The 17,736-nt window shown below is 38.5% G+C and overlaps 1 protein-coding gene across 6 annotated transcripts in view; it reads left to right on the top strand.

Moving 5' to 3' along the window:
* Positions 1-17,736, top strand: part of MRPS30 (mitochondrial ribosomal protein S30) — a 735,966-nt gene that overhangs the window by 685,694 nt on the left and 32,536 nt on the right. For all 6 annotated transcript variants that reach the window (XM_080804119.1, XM_080804120.1, XM_080804118.1 and 3 more), the window contains one exon: positions 3,435-3,546. The gene's annotated coding sequence lies outside the window, so the exon portion shown is untranslated. The remainder of the gene's footprint in view (positions 1-3,434; positions 3,547-17,736) is intronic.

The following is a 17,736-nucleotide window of genomic DNA, read 5'->3' as shown; positions in this document are numbered from 1 at the left end:
AAAAGATACCATGAATAAACCCCAGAGAAAGTGGAGGAACATAATAAAAATTAATAGAAATTAATGAAATAGCAAACATTATATAAAGGGAATCAAGATTTTTTTTTTTTTCAGCATTGTTGGTAGTGGGGAAATACAGGGGAGGGGAGATCCCTGAATACCATTTACACACACACACACACACACACACAGTCACACACAAACGATGGAATAAGCCATACTATAGATACCGTGTAACTATTAAAACAATTGTGCTAATCATTAACTGTATTGATCTGAATGGCAGGGACACACAGTTCAATTTAAAAAGCAAGTTGCAGAATTACTGTTTTGTTTTTTTAAAAAAATCAGTGCAATAAGAATAAAAAATCAAAATGGATATACATATATTTATGAGTTGATAAGTATTTATGAGGCAGGAAACCTATGTGGAAGAAAACATACCAGGCTATTAGCACATTTCCTAGAGCAATGAACATAGAGATTTTGGAGAAGGAAAAAAACTTTTAACCTTTTCTTTCTATGTCTTGTATTATTTCCCAAATTAATATGAGTGTGTTGTTCTTCTATAATCTTTAAAACAGTGTCATGAAAAATAAAATAAAAATAGAATAACAAAAATTGTGACTACAAAACTTTAAGCAAAACCAAATAGCTATAATGCTCATGTTCTGGCAAAACATCTTATGACTAAAAAGTTCACTGAGAACTAAAACTTCACTTAGAATTACACTCTCAAGAAGCTGACTTTTTCTAGCCTTTTTGGTGGATGTGATAAAAAGCAAGGATTCCTTGGAAATGATTGTTTTCTGTGAAACAGTGGTGCCTTTATGCATGACTAATGTGGACATTTGGAATTGATAGATTTTGTTATCTAGAAAAAAAAAACATGGCAGATTTTGAAGAACTCTTTTCATAGCTGTTGAATCTTTTTGATGACAGTTTTACTCTATTTGGCATGCTTGGTGCCGTGTCTCTTTCACATCTTTATAACTACTTTTTAATGAACATCTTTAAACACTTTCTTAATCTTTCTCAATTCTTGCTGGCTCAACCAGAAAGATTTCACATTTTCTCAAAGTGTGAAATCAGACACTTACTTAAGGAGCTGCATTTTGATGATTGTTTCTCTTCGTCACATCAAACCATTGCTGGCCTGAAGAATTGCATGAATGCCTTTGTCTTTCTGTTTAAATAAAAGTAACTGTTACAAATAGCTCAGATGGCATTTCCTCAGTTTTAAAAAAGGTGTATTCTGAATGTTGTCTATATCCACTTAATTTAGCAAGACAGGAAACCATAAATTAGATCCATATCATCTTTGGGTTTTAAAATATTTTTGCATTCTCTGGGCAGCTAAAAGATACACATATGAACCTAAGATGTTAAATTTCTTCATTTTGCCAATTACATGCAAAAGAAATTTCTGGGAAGCAATGTGAATCTGCATTTCTTGGATGACTTTTAATAACAAACTATGTTTTAGCATCTGTGTATTAAGAAATAATAACTGGGATGCCTGGGTGGCTCAGTCAGTTGTCTTCAGCTCAGAACATGATCTCAGGATCCTGGGTTTGAGCCCTGCATTAGGCTCCCTGCTCAGCGGGGAGTCTGCTTCTCCCTCTCCCTCTGCTGTCCCCTCCATTTGTGCTCTCTCTTTCAAGTGAATAAATAAAATCTTAAAAAAAAAAAAAAGGAATTAGTAACTGTGTGATGTGTTTCAATGTCTTAATTCTTATCTGACCATGTATTTCAAAAAGTGGTCTGCATGAAAAATTAAATGGCTTTCAGTAAAAGAGGTGTCCCTTTTTTTTTTCTATTTACTTGCATTATATTGTTATTTCTTATTGTATCAAAGTTTGATGACAAGAAGCAACATTTTGTTGGCTGACATATTTATAAACAGAGCAGAAGTTGCTTAAAAATGTTATTGTGGGGACACCTGGGTGGCTCAGTTGGTTAAGTTTCTGCCTTCGGCTCAGGTCATGATCCTGTGGTCCTGGAATCGAGTCCCTTGTCGGGCTCCCTATAGGGAGCCTGCTTCTCCCTCTCCCTGTGCCTCTCCCCTGTGCTGGTGCCCTCTCTCTCTCAAATAAATATATAAATCTTAAAAACAAACAAACAAAAAGATTCGTAAACCTTCCATTAATGTCATTTCAATGTCTTTCTCTTCTTACATCTTTCTACTACTGTATCTGTATTCTATATTTTGGTGGATTGCTTATTTTCCCCCATGTGGACAAATTTTAGCTCTTTCCATTTTCAAACTTTGTGTTTTCTTAATGGTTTTACCTAACATTTTTTCCATCAAATCGCTCATTGGCATTTTTCCTCACAGACTTATTCAAATGGAAAATGCCATTCTATGTTCTGATCTTTTATTTGGTTCATGATTGAGCAGTGGTATTACATAGAATAGCATTGCACATGAGTTGGGGAGGGTACATGAAGGTTGGGTGTATATGTAAGAGATTTCTTACGTATGAATGCTTGCTAGGGGGGTTCACCTCTCAAGGGACTGGGCCACAAGACCCCACTGGCAATCTGGCGTGTGCCCAGATTTTTAGATTTATGTATTATGTTATCAAGTTAAAGTTTTGCAGCAAGCCTATATATATATTTTAAGATATTGTTTATTCATTTGAGTGAGAGAACAGGGGAGGGGAAAGGCAGAGGGAGAAGAAGAAGCAGAGGGAAAGGGAGAAGCAGAGAGAGGAGAATGGAGCTCAATCCCAGGGATCTGGGATCATGACCTGAGCTGAAGGCAGATGCCCAGCCAACTGAGGCACCCAGGCACCCCTGTAGTAAGCCTTTAAAGAATGGCTTCTTAAAGTTTCTGCAAAGAAACCGTGGATTAAACATAATGCCAATAATGCAAGTGCCTGTGAGGAAAAAAGATGGCAGAGCTCACATTAAAAAGCATTTGCTAAGATTAATAAAATTATCTAAGGAAATCAGATTTAAAAAACTGAAATAATTAAGAAAGCTATTTGAATGTAGATTTATAGCAAAGGTCATTAATGATGAACTTTTAGCATAAATTGTAGCTTGAGATATTAAGCATTAATAGAGGTATGTATAAAACATTTATGAATAAAAGTACATATATTGAGGATGCATGCCTTAAAATTTTTTGTTGATGAATTGTATAAATGCAAACATTTGAAGAAAAGTTCATAATTATCTGCGATTCCTGGCTTACCCTCTGTCTTCCCTCTTGCAACACTGAACTCTTGAATGCCAAGGACTTCCCAGTTCATGAACAGCAAAATCTGCTACATTGGAGGAGTTCAGCAAGTTTTTTAATAGATAATGCAATATTTTAGGTTATTCAAAGAATAAATAGACGGAGATCCTGCCATCAAAGAGCTTACAGTTTGTTAATAACTAATTGTGACTACTGTTGTTCAATGCATATCATGCTATCCCTATAGAAGACTGTGTTGCCAGTGAAGTTGGCGGTACCCAGAGTTCACTTCGTGAAAATCAAACTATAGTCCTGCTGAACTGAAACTACTTTCTCAGAGATGTTCCTGCATCTTAATCGTAAGTTCTGCTTTTGCTCTCTTCTCTCTAGTTCACTGTTGATGATCTCCTATTGTTGTCCACACCCTACACAGCCCCTCTTCAATAAACACGAATTCCCCCCAAACAGCATCACAATAAAATAACGAACACAGCAGTGAAATGGGTCAAAGTCAGCAGACTGTATATCCTAAATTATAGACTTTTCTGAAGGAAAAAGTGTCATTAAAAAAGAAAAGTAGAGAAAGACAATAAAAAGTCCTCATCATCTTTATTCATTAGTAGTATAATTCAATGTTCTATATAGCAGCAAACAAAATCAATTTTAAAAATTAGGTATTTAAAAATGTAGAGGGAAACTAAGTCACATCAGATTAAGACTTTAGATTCAAAGACGTACTATCTTTTTCTTAAAGATTTTATTTATTATCCGTTTGAGAGAGAGAGAGAGCACACAAGTGGGGTAGGGGCAGAGGGACAAGCAGGCTCCCCGCTGAGCAGGGAGCCGAATGATGATGTGGGGCTCCATCACAGGATCCCTGGGATCATGACCTGAGCCGAAGGCAAAGGCTTAACCAACTGGCCATGCAGGTGCCCCTCAAAGATGTAATATCTCAAAGAATGTTGACCTCAAGTTCCAAAGAATAAGACCGAGATGTTTAAAGAAAAAATAAAGGGGCATCTGGGTGGCTCAGTCGGTTAAGCAACTGTCTTTGGGTCAGGTGATGATCCCAGGGTTCTGGGCTCAAGCCCCACATTGGGCTCCCTGCTCAGTGGGGAGCTTGCTTCTCTCTCTGCCTCTCCTCCCTGCTGTGTTCTCTTTCTCCCAAATAAATAAATAAAAAGCTTTAAAAAAATCAATAAATCAATCATATCCTCTCACAAAGGGAAAGATGATATGTAACTAAACAAATTAAATGACAACTCAAAAGTATGCTGTGTATCTCACGCCTTTTTTTTTAATCCAAAAGGGATTTTTTTTTTAAGATTTTATTGATTTATTTGAGAGACAGAGAGACCATGAGAGGGGAGAGGTCAGAGGGAGAAGCAGACTCCCCGCTGAGCAGGGAGCCTGATGTGGGACTTGATCCTGGGACTCCAGGATCATGACCTGAGCCAAAGGCAGTCACCTAACCAAGTGAGCCACCCAGGTGCCCCCTCCAAAAGGGATTTTGAGATCAGAAGAATAAAGAAATGTATACTGTTCCATGGAAATATATTAATAATGTAGATGTTTTAACTGCATGATAAAAGTTTGAAGAGTTAGAGAGACAGGACATCCACAGATAACATATTACTAGAATAGTCACCTTAAAGATAGTGACATCATTGTTCATGGTGCTGGCCTTCTGATTTTTGGAGGATATCTGAAGAATTCTCTTAAGTTCTCTAAATCAGTTCTGCTCTTCTTTCAGCTGCCAACAATAGCAGCTAACTTACAATGCTTCATTTTAATAACTAGATAATTACATTTTAGAACAAGATTTAACTGGCATATTTTAAGATCCACTGTGAGATCATTCCCAGTCAGTTCAAGAGCACAAGCCTTTCTTCACTTGTAAACTGCTTCGGTGCTTGGTCAAGAGCACCAAATGCCAAAATTCTTCTTTCTTCCCATCTCTGTGTCCAGAAAGATAAGGAAAGATGAGGATTAATACAATTCAGCGTGACTGGTGTGAGAGTCATCCTCTGAATCAGTTTAGTTTCATTAGATTAAGTTTAAAATAATACTGTAAGCATAAGAGTTCCAGATCTTAACTCAAAATTTTACTTACATCACATTTCATATGCTTGTTTCAGCTTTTTATATAGACCTTCAAATTATCTCATGTATAATTTTGTGTTCGTTTTCCAAACATAACATATTCTCTGGCAATCCAAACCCCACGTAGGCTCTTGTCTAAATGAATATACTTTCTCTTTAGTGCACATGATGGGGGAATTTTCTTTAGTGGTCAAAGGCCATAGACTACACACAAAAACATTAGTAAATACATAATAGCAATGTAATACTTATACTCCAGAAAGAAAAACTCCCCTGATTCAAGACTATACTTATACTGTATAATCATTACTACCCTGTGTTTGGTTGTCATTCTGGGTGGATGGGGGGATAAGTCCATTTAGTGATCATATCAGTACAAAAACTGAAATGATAGTAGGTTGGGAGTGAAGGATAGAAGTCACCAAAACCAAAGGAAGGAACAGATCCCAGAAGTGTGTGCAGAACCTAAGTCCAAGAAGCTTGGAAAGGGATATTCACCAAACCAAACGGTTAGGAAGCAGATGTAAAAACTGGAACGAGGTGCCAAAAATCCAGGAAATCAGTAGAGGGGAGTAATTGCAAGCAGGACCAAAGGGGAAAGAGGTTTCTGGTGTAAATGGCATATGGTTTGCAGCCCATGATCCAGCTGGTCTCAACTCTGCACAAAAGTATCTGTGAAGGCAGAGGAAAGTCACCAAAGTTAGATTACTATAAACCAGCATTGACAATAAACCCATTACAAGTATCCATGAAGAATTTTCATAAACTACAAAGAGAATTGGATCAAAAACTTACAATAGGTATCCCAAGCTTTGACAGGTAAAAGTAGATAAAATTTTCCCTCTCTGCTCTATTTCCTGTTTCCGCAGTAAATCATCAATCTAGAAGCTAGGTACCTACTAAATTGGCGCCGTATTCTGAGATCCCTCTTCCCTCCCCACAACCCAATGAAGATTACTGTTATGACTCTCCCTCCTTGTACATCTCTTTGGAGATGATAAAAAGTGAAAATAACTGGTCAGGAATGTGTGTATGTGTGTGTTTGTGTTGGGGAGAGGTGGCTTAGTGATATTGTTCGACATCCTGGGAGGTATAATCCCTACAGATGAAGTTTTATGGGAAGATATTAATGAGAAAGAACTGAGAACGGTGAATACTCAAGTTCTGAAAATATTTCATTTATTCAGAGTACCGTGAAATTAAGCATTGAGGGTTAGGAGATCCTGTCTCAGACCCATAGCACCCACTGGCATTTAATCAGTCCATATTGGGCAAGAACTATATGCATCAGTCTGCTTTCTATCTGTGGTCTTGGGAAGAGATTCAGCCAGTGTGCCAATATATAGAGGGTCCATGGCAGTCCAGTCAATAGAATTGGGGCATCCAAGATAAGATGATGATAAGTGTATTTTTTCAGGAGAACATTCACTGGGGTTACTGCGGTCACTTCAATGCAACCCAGTCCCATACAACCCTTTGTAACTATTGGAACTTTCTAATACCTACTGAGAATGAGCTATTCCATGCCAGGAATCCTTCTGTACCACTCTCACGAGGCCACCATTGGTGATATGAGGAGGTAAATGAGGCAGCCTTCCCCATTTTTATTTTAAAATATCTGATTGCCACAACAGGAAATAGCTCATTTATTCTTTTACCTTTACTTGAGATTATGGTGAGTGTAGGGGTGAGTTCCGGAAGCAGACTGGACAAGTAGAAGCATAAACATAAATTCTGCTTGCCTTATCCAGGGAAAATATCATCGATCTCACCCTGTGGTGTTTAAGTAGGCTGTGAAAGCAATTTTAACATCAGAATTTCAGGGCCGAGCTTGCTAACAGCAGCGTCCATGGAGTCAAGAATCATTTTGTTTGGTGATTCAGCCGCAGGACAATACCATCTAGATGTCTGCAGTTGGAGATGTTTGCACAAACACCAGACACACCTAAAATGCCTCTTAATGTCTCATAGCCACTCTTTGAGAAAAGGCTTCTGGGAGACTTCCAGAGAATTTGCATGACTATTTCCTGATCCCTTAAGACATTATGCCCAGATACCTCTTTGTTCCTCAGATGGATTGATTTGGGTCTGTGCCTCTTTTGGCCACTTCCCTCACCTTGGTCCTCAAACCCAGTTGCCCGATCTCTTGCTGACCTGGCTTCTGCCAGTCTTCTTAGTTTTTTAAACTTTTAGGATGAGAATATGGGTTTTTCTATTGGCCCCTTTTCTTATTTTATCAACTTGACCCCCTCACCAGCCCTGTGACTTCTTAAGCCCTGACATGACCTTTCTCTCTCAGATCAAATGAGACTATCACTTGAGTTGACAGATTTAGTTGCAACTTCCTTATATAGGCAAAGCCACAAAGACAAAACAGATTGATAAAAATCACACACTTCGCGCTTTTATTTCATACGCTTTGCTTGATTTCCACATGGAGAAATCTGATGTCAGTGAGAACCGAGGCCAGAAAGTGAAGACAACACTCAGTCCTCTTTGGGAACAGATAAAAATGTAAACAGATGTAATTAAAAGATTTCAAGAATTCTTTCAGAAGTGTGAGCAGACAATGGGTCATACGGATGATGATGACCAGGTTCTCCTAGTGCTTGAAATATTCAGAGCTAATTTACTTGGGAATGCTTAAGATGGTTTTTCTTTTTAAATAAGAAAACTTTTTACTGCTGTATATTCTGGAAAATGTTGTGCATTTCTTCTCTGCATATTGAGAAGATTTTCAACGGCCGCGTTGTTGACTGTGTCTGAGTTTATTTAAATCCTCGCACTTACATCTTCACATCTGGAGAAGTTTAGGTTTAGAAGACCTGTCTTTTAACTGCTCTCCCACAAACTTCATTGCATTTGCATTTGTGGCTTTTCTTTCCCCAGCAGCTCTCATGGCTCAGGTAGAGAGGAGGTGTGAAAATGTACCAATAGGGAGGTTTTCAACTCTTCAGACTGTCTTAAAATGAAATTTCTAGGCCTGAGTTCACACTGACTTGCAGAGTTTGTGTGCAGTTAATTTACTATCTTACCTGTCTCAGTGCTGGACTGGTGTTTTTGTTTGTTTAATATGAGTGGTCTTTCTAATCCCATTAAGGGGGAACAAAGTTTACAAATGTAAATCCATTTTACTTTGATTTAGTACTTTTCCAAGACCAGACTTCACAAATCAAGGCCTGGATTTGGCAGCAGGAGTTGTTTCAAAAGGTGTTCCCCGCCCCCCCCCCCCCTTTAAGAGGAAAGGACTAAGTTTTCTCTTCTAAAGATAAACACTGGGAGTGTAGGAGGTTGATGGGATCAGGGCCTTGGGAGAGCCCCTTTGTCGAGAAGTAACTGTTGAGCCTAAAACCTTAAGGTCCTGCAGGTGGAAAACCATCAGACCAATTATGCTGGTCACTTTTCTATTGGTAAATCAATCCCCATTCTTGGAAGGGAGAAATTAACTGGGGTCTCCATGAGGCACTTCCGACTGTGAGTCAGAAGATGGAGGGAAGCCATAATCCTAATCGCTCTGAGTCTCACATCTCAGACACATAAAATGATAGCAATGACAGCTACCACTTATTGAACAATTAAAGGGTGTGAGACCCTTCTCAATTCTATTTCTAATCCCCACAATAGCCCACTTGAGATTCTGACAGAATTAAACTAGTGAAATGTGTATAAAAATGCCTGCCATGCTATCTGATGTTCTTGTGAAAATCAAATGGGACAATTTATATAAAAACCATCTGAAATATTGAAGTTACCACTCCCACTGGAAAAGATTCTTGGCTACTTTTCTTGAAATCAATTTCATAGCTGTTTTTTTTTTTTTCATAATTCATTTGCTCTCAGAGGAAAAAGAAACTGTGTAAAGACTGTAAGACTTAATAAGAAACAAGTCAAGATAAGAACGTATAGGTATACATTTCCCCCTGAGTAACAGCTTGGAAAGAGTCAATGTAATCCTTTTGATGGATATTATTAACAGGAAATTATGGAATTAAGATACTTAAGTTGGGTGAGAGAAACTTTACATTTGTCTCTGGAACTCAATAAATACATCACTAATTCAAGAAAAGTAGCCAAGAGTCCTTTCCAGGAGGCTTCTGTGTCTTGGCTATAGTAAATAACACTGATAAACACGGGGTACATTTTTTTGAGCTAATGTTTTCATTTCCTTCAGATGAATACCCAGATGTGGAATTAGTGGATCATATGATAGTTCTAGTTTTAATTATTTGAGGAACCTCCATACTGTTTTCCATAGTGACTACACCAGTTTGCATTTCCACCAACAGTGCACAAAGGTTCCCTTTTCTCCACATCCCCTGATATACACAGCCTCATGTATGCTCTGTTAAAACTGTAAAAAATGAGATCAGTTAGCCTGCCACAGTTTTACTGATAGTGGTAGAAGGCATAAGATTCTTTAGTTGGAGCTAAAAGATAGATTATTATTACTCTTAACGACAGTAGTTGACAGAGAATTATCATTTTTATGCTAGTTGCTTAAGTCTCAATTCTCACAGGGTGACCTAAAGAGGACCATATTGCAACTGCACACATAGTAGGTTGTATTACGGGAGAGGAATTTCAAGCTAATAGAACCCAAGTTGTTTAGTATGGGCAGTAAACTTGCTAACTCTTGCTCTGAAAGGAGATATTAGTTTTATTATACTGGCTTTCTGCTTCAGGAGACACTGTACCTGTCTTCTGTGCTGTACAATACAGCTATCCTTGACAAGGCAGTGCAGAAATGCAAGAGACTCATGGGGAATTTTCTCCCAGGAATGATTTCAGTTATAGTCGAGATTTCTCTTTGTTTGTTGGAGTATTGGATATATTCCTTCTTGTCGTAAAAACTTTAATGTCAGTTCGGTTCAAAGATCATCTCCTTTCCTGACCCATCACAGGCTAAAACCTTGCTTCCACAGCTCTTGGAGTAAGATGGCAGCTTCTGGCTCAAAGATGCTTCATCCTCTTCACTTCGTAGACACTTACTCTCTGCTCTTGGAGACAAGGTGGAGCAATAGTGTGGGTGGGAGTGAAATGTCTCTGGCCTCACTCTGGTATTGATTGCTCTCATCTTCTCCCACTATCTTCTATTAATATGATGCTTAGGTAATGTATGGGCATATTTTTTTTTTCACCTTGCCCAGACTCCTTTCTCTTTCCAAAGGACAGCCCTGACTCCTTTTGACAAGCCAAAGGTACAGAATCATCAATACTTTCTCTGGTATGGATGCCTAATCACTTGACCTCTATGACCCCTTGAGAAGCCCACCCTCCTTTGCATGGAGCATCAAGATCCTTTGAGATCCTCTCTTACACTCTTAAAATACTGCAGAAAACTGGGTCAGCAATAAAGTGGTCCCATCTTCCTAGACACATTTTGCCATGGCCTCTTGAAGACCAGAAGCCATAGCCCATTCTAATAGACCTCCAGGCCTCAGAAATCTCTCTACAGAAGAGGAAACATGTCTCTATTTTCAAATTTCAGAAGATGCATGTCAAGTAGCTCTAATTTTTCCTCATACTTGAAGGAAAGCAACTGAAGAGAGTAGTGTAATATACTGTTAGCTTTTCAGAATGTTATCCTGAGAATTTTCTCTCTGGAATCTTCTCTAATAGTGGCTTGAGTTGGGCTTTTTGTCTTTGTATCTCAGGAAGTCTTGAGTTGGGAAAGACCAGATGCCCGGCATTTCTTTGGACAGGCACTCTCCAGTCTTTATGGAAGGTTTTCAGTGCCTAACATGGCTTTTGGATGGGAAAAGCAACACTGCCCCAATGTATGTTAGATAAGCAGCGATAATAAGACTGCTTCCAACCCCTCTCAGCAAGCCCTACAGCTTAGAGGCTGGAGCCCACTCTAGACATCTCCCTGAACCTGGGAAATGGAGTGCCAATAACGATCAGTCTAGCTTAGTCCTTTACTGAAATTTCTAAAAAAGAAAAGTCACATTCAACAGTTTGAATCAAAGGAAATTCACAGTATAGGTATACACTAAGATAATCTATTTCTACCGCATTAATATTGTGCCAATATTTTTGTTGTTAGAACCTGCCCCAAATGCTTTTTGAAAAAGTGGTTATTAGAAAATTCCATTCATAAAACAGACATCTGTGTATCTATAGCATGCAGACATTACCCTTGTCCTCCCAGGTGTTCTCTTTACCTGCATTACTTCTGGATTGGAGACTCACATGAGAATCATGATTAAAGAAAGTAGAGCCAAGGTGAGGAACTGAGGAAGGTCTGAAATATAATGTGTTCCAGGTGTATTTTAGATGACTTCAAATGAAGGACTTAGTTCTCCTTAGTAATCCTTTATTTCCCCCACCTCATAACTTCTCAATTTACCACCATAATGATGTGAAGATTTTACAACTCTCCTCAAATCCGACATCACAAGTTGTTTCTTTCACTCATACCTCTTATTTCTTCTTTTAGTGTGAATAGGATCACTTATGTCATTTGTTAAGATTTCCAAGTCTCAAGCATAGAGTTTGTTTCAAGAGCTTCAGTTTTTAGTTCTTCACATGATTTGATGTAAATGATACATTGGTCCCTCCAGTTTTCCTTCCACATCAGAATAGATAGGATTTTGTTAAAAGCACTGCAAATGCTATGGGCATGGTGTGGAATGCTGGAGAGAGCATTGGTTTTGGAGTCAGCCAGTGCATTGAGATCCTGGCTCTGTTAGCAATTAAAGCTTTCTTCTTTTTGAAAGAAGATAATCTTTGGTGATACCTAAGAGGAATTAACTGGTTGGTACAGGCCTCTAATATGATAAGCAGAAGTGTCTAGTTTTCTGTAAAGGGTGAGAGAATAAATATTTTCGGCTTTTCAGAAAATATCTCAACTGGCAATATGATCTCTATCTCAAGTGTTCAACTATGCAAGAGCAGCCATAAACAGTAAGTGAGCAAATGAGAGTGGCTGTGTTCCAATAAAACTTTATTTACAAAATCAGGTGGGTTGGCCAGATTTGGCCTGTAGGCTATAGTTTATTGACCTCTCTATAGAACATGAAAGTAATTAAATCAAATCAGTGTCTAAATTAAGAAACATAATTTGTTGATTAATTTTACAATTAATTTTTCTAAAAGAAAAATCAAAAAAGGGCTTGATTATGGGAGAGATTAACCACCACTGGGCCACATTTGCATCTCTAATTGTTACTAACTGCTAGATCTTTCTGATGTGGTGTCAGCTATTTTGAAAAAGGGATTTGTGTTGAAGTGGATTACTTTTTCATTCTTCATTCCATCCATAATAATCGAATTATAAATCCATATTCTTTAGCATGTAACTTTCAGTGCTTTTCTGTAATTGGAGGAGCAGACTTCCCACCCCTTGACAAAGGATGTTTTCATGTGATGGCTCTCTTTGGTCATATTTGACATAAATTAGCATATATGACTTAAATAGGTTTATAAAGCTATAGCATGATTGGCTCTGTAGTTTCGAATTTCTGCCAACACAATGAGAAGGGCATGATTAGGATATAGCCTCTGGTCTCCTGAGAAGGCTATCAAACATGTAGGGGAGAAGCACCTCTCGGCAGGGGTACCTGGGTGGCTCAGTGGGTTAAGCCTCTGCCTTTGGCTCGGGTCATGATCCCAGGGTCCTGAAATTGGGCTCCGCGTTGGGCTCTCTGCTCAGCAGGAAGCCTATTTCCCCTTCTCTCTCTGCCTGCCTCTCTGCCTACTTGTGATCTCTCTTCAGTCAAATAAATAAATAAAATCTTTACAAACAAAAAAAGAAGAAGCACCCTTCGGCTTACCAGGCTGACTTCAGAAACATGAGTGAGTCTGATTATGACCAGTAGAACCATCCAGACAAGCCCAGCTGAGAAAATCTTCAGCCGATGTGCAGATAAGTGAGTACAAGGGATTTAGTGTTTTAAGCCAATCTGGTTTCAAGAATTAGAATTTTTAACAAATTTTTCATATGATACTAATGTAAGTTATGTATTTGGCTCTCTATTTTCCCTCTTATTCAGTTTTGGGATGACATTTTTAATGTAACATTATTTTGGTCAAGGTTAACTGGTAAAGGAGTAACACTGTCATATGTATTATAGTCGGAGAGACAGACACAAACACATATACACACTCTCACCAATATAGGTCTAAATGGCTTAAAACTTGCATTGACATTTCCCTATATTTCTTTGACACTCCCTTTTTGTCCCCCCAGACTCCATTGCTGGTTTCAGGAAGTGATGCTAGAAAGGTAGGCAAGAACCAAATTAAATGATATGTGCCAAGTTATAATTTCTAATTTCTGAAGGACTTTTAAAATAACCCTCCCTCCCTCCCTCCCTCTCTCCCTCCCTCCCTCCCTCCCTTTCTTTCTTTCTTTCTTTCTTTCTTTCTTTCTTTCTTTCTTTCTTCTTTCTCTTTTTTTCTTTCTCTCTCTCTCTCTCTTTTCTTTCAAACGTGCAAGTGGCAGGAGAGGGAGGGAGAGAGAGAATCTTAAGCAGGCTCCATGCCCAGCTCAGAGCCCAACATGGGGCTCAATCTCATGACCCTGAGATATGACCTGAGCTGAAACCAAGAGACAGCCACTTAACTAACTGAGCCACTCAGGTGCCCTTTGAAGTCACTGAAAGATTTTAAGCAAAGATACCTCTTGTTTATAGTGTGTGTGTGTGTGTGTGTGTGTGTGTGTGTGTTTAAAGATTTTACTTATTTATTTGACACAGAGAGAGAGATCACAAGCAGGCAGAGAGGCAGAGGAGGGCGGGCCGGGGAAATAGGCTCCCCGCTGAGCAGAGAGCCTGATGTGGGGCTCAATCCCAGGACCCTGAGGTCATGACCTGAGTTGAAGGCAGAGGCTTAACCCACTGATACACCCAGGCACCCCTATATGGTGGTTTAAAATTTGTCATATTATTAGTCAGATGTACAGAAGTACAATTTCATTTTCCATAGAAGAATTGTTTTTGCTCATAGCCCTTATCTTCTAATAGAGAAAAAAACTTATACACTTAACTCTGCAAGGCAACCCAGTTTCTTCGAGTTTAGAACTGAGTCTCTGTCTGGTTAGCTGGCTAAATCAAAGGCTCTCCCCGTGCACTAATTCTCCCATTCCTCATCACCCTTCCTTCTCTCCCTCCCTGGAGGGTATCGGAGTGTAAGGAAAAGCTTCTAAGACCAAGAGAGAAGGGACTTCTGTTCCATAAGCTGCCCTCTTGATCCTTTCTCTTCTCCGTTGTTGATGTATCTGTTCCCTTCTGCCCAGAGCCTGTGCTGCGGTTGGCCAATAGTCATGGTCATGTCACAATCCCCACCCAGTCAGAAGACCCACATCCTGACTACTTGCCCCTTCCCCGTCCTAATCCCCTGTGGCTCCAGACCCCGGGGCTGCTTATTATCACTCTGAAATGCCCCTGGCAAACAGGAGCTTGTGAACCTTTTGCGTTCACACAGAATCAAGAGTTATTTCGGGCTCATTCTCAAGGCTTGAAATATACAGGATTCAAGGTGCTCTTTGAGAGGGGTCTTCCCAAATTTCAAACACAGAAGGAAATATAAACTTCTGCTTTCTGCTGGGTTTCAAAGTTATTTGGAAGACAGAATCCAGGGCAGTGATTCTCAAACTTTAATATCCATATGAATTGCCTAGCTATCTCTTTAAAATGCAGATTCTTATTTAGTAGGTCTGGTTTGGGGCCCCAAAATTCTGTATATCTACAAACTTCCAGAAAATGCCAATGCCAGTCCATGGACCACACAATGAGAAACAAGGATCTCATTAAATTTCAGAGTATGTGGAAGCTTGTTTCCTTTCATTTATAACATAGAGGGCATAGGCTGGCTAGCTGCACTTTCTGGATACTAGATTTTAAACAAATATGAAAGAAATGTGTACATAATACGTAAAACCGAAGGGATTATTCACCTCCCTCTTCTCTGCCCTCACCCTGTACTCCCTGTCTCATAAAGCCTATTGGCTAAGTGTTAAAGAGGAAAAGCTAAAATATTGTAATTAACCTGTGATTGAATTTATAGCATATGTTTATAAGATCATAATTCATCTCAAAGGTTTACATGCTTACTTTTTTCTTAAATGATGAAGAGAAGTATGATATAATGGAAAATTCTGGAGTCTATACCACTTCTAGAAATACAGTCTTTCTCAAAATAGGAAAATGTTATATTCTAGGTTTTCTGTACAGCACTCAAACAGCCAATTTATGAGGTGGTAAGTCCCATGAGAGAGGAAGAACTGATCCCAGTATCAAGAATGCATTTCCAAAGTAAAAATTGCAACAGAACATGTTTAGATCATGGTTTTAATCTGTGAATGACATTATTATCATTAAACTATTATTTTCCAACTGTATATAAGCTCCCTGTGGTTTCCCACATGCCGCACTTGCTTTTAAGGTCTACTCCAAAATATAGAATTCTTTTTGCCTTACATAGAAACATCAGTGGCTTTCAAATTATCCCAGACAAATCACCAAAATTCAGACTTGTCTGAGTAATTTTTAAGTGATTCCAAGCTACTAATATGTAGAACATGGAAAGTTTTAGCTTCAAATTACGAACTTGCAAAAATTTTGTAAAGGACTAAATATAAAGGAGGGTTTATGGAAAATATTTGGTCACTTTAATTATAGGTTTAAATGCCACAAATGCTATAATAATACTTTGTACTTTATTTTTAAAAAAAAAATTCTAAGCAAACAAGCCATTTTGCAAACATTAAATCCAATATCTCCTTAAAGTAGGACTTCTCTTTTTCCTCCTGGGCATCATTTACAGATTGATAAAAGTAGTCAAAAATTAAGTATGTTCCGGGAGGCAGGTACGGTCCTCTCCCTGCTAGAGTAGTTCTGGAAATGGTGACCAATTTTTACTTTTTCTCTAACTGTTCATTATAGTAGGACATACTGCAATGGTTTTCTTAAATGATAGTCCTGATCTGCTATTGTGTTTTTATTAATAGTTTTTCTATATTTCATTTACTATTTATGAAGGTGAAACAATTTAGGGATCTCTCCTTCCACCACTCAATGTTATTTTCAGCAACAGATTGTTTTCTGTTATTCGACAGTGTTCTGGAAACTACCTACTCCTTCATGTTTGATGTGGCCAGACCACTGTGGTGAACTAAAGACCATCATTACTATTTATTTAGCTTTTACATTTTGTTTAGCAGGGGGTTTCATATTAGTGGCTCCTCTGGGAGACGTATCTCAGATCATTATGGTGGAAAAGAGCAGAAGGACGTCTGAATGACACAAGGCTAGCCTGGAATTCTCAATCCTGCCTTCGAGTGAACAAATATGTTCTCACTACATTCACATCTTTCTCCACACCGTCGCCTATAGACAGAACACGTTTTTTCATGGTAGACAAAAAGTTATGCATGTAGCCTTCAGAGATTTTACTTTTATTAATTTCACATGTTGTAAAAATATTTTGCCTGAAGACTTGGTTATATTATTCTTAGATTCCCCTTGTTTGCCACTCCCATTAATTTATTTATTTAAAAAAATATTTTATGTAGACGGAGGTGCTGTGGCTCTGTCCCAAGATCCTGAGGCGGTTCTCCCATTAAAGTTATCTGTTCTGTTTGTGACAGGATAGCTTAGCAGGACACAGTAGGCCATTAGGAAAATAAGCAAATTCTTATCTGGAAGTCATTAACTAGAATCACTCATTCTCTTTTTTCTCTTGCCTGGAAGTTGGTTCTTTTCTCATCCTGGAAAAATATTTTGATAGAGAATTAAGTGCTGGTGAAAAGTGACTATGTGGCAGATGGACGGGAAGGGGGAAGGGACTTGAAACTACATTTGTCTATGTAATCCCTGGGGGCACGGGGGCGGTAACGAAGATGAGGTCAGTGACTAGCTGCCAGCCTTACGTAGTTCAGTGCTTACGTTTTGATGTAGAAATAGATCCATAGCCCATCCATTCTACTTCATGGAAGGGCTTCTAATCCATGTCATGTAATAGATAGTGTTGAGTAATAGAGTTTTAATATACAGTTTTTAATGATGATCCATGGGAGTCATCTAGAACTGCACATTAAAATGAGCCATTCCAAATCCAGTAAGTCATCTAAACTCAAGACATTAACTGAAGATTATTTCCAGCTCCAATATCAATTTCAAGGAAACATCCTGATCCAAAGTCATTAATAGCAGAGAGTCCCTCAGCCAGATTCCCTACTGATGTCCATAGTGCATAAATGAGCAGAATCAGAAGGATCTGCTCAGCAGGAGGAAAAATATGCTTTTCTTTGGAAAATCGTGTGAGTTTTGTAACACTGCAGAGGCATGTGCACATGAAATTAATCATCATAACCCTTCATGTTCCCACAAATTTATCACTTATAAGTAAGTTGTGATGTGATTACCCATTTTATATCCATATGTCAAAGTTTGTAGTTCTTTTGTTTCTCTATCTTATACAGAACAAACATGAAGTCAAGCTAA

Source organism: Martes martes, assembly GCF_963455335.1.
Source record: "Martes martes genome assembly, chromosome: 5".
Lineage (NCBI taxonomy): Eukaryota > Metazoa > Chordata > Mammalia > Carnivora > Mustelidae > Martes > Martes martes.
This window is presented reverse-complemented; position numbering and strand designations above follow the sequence as displayed.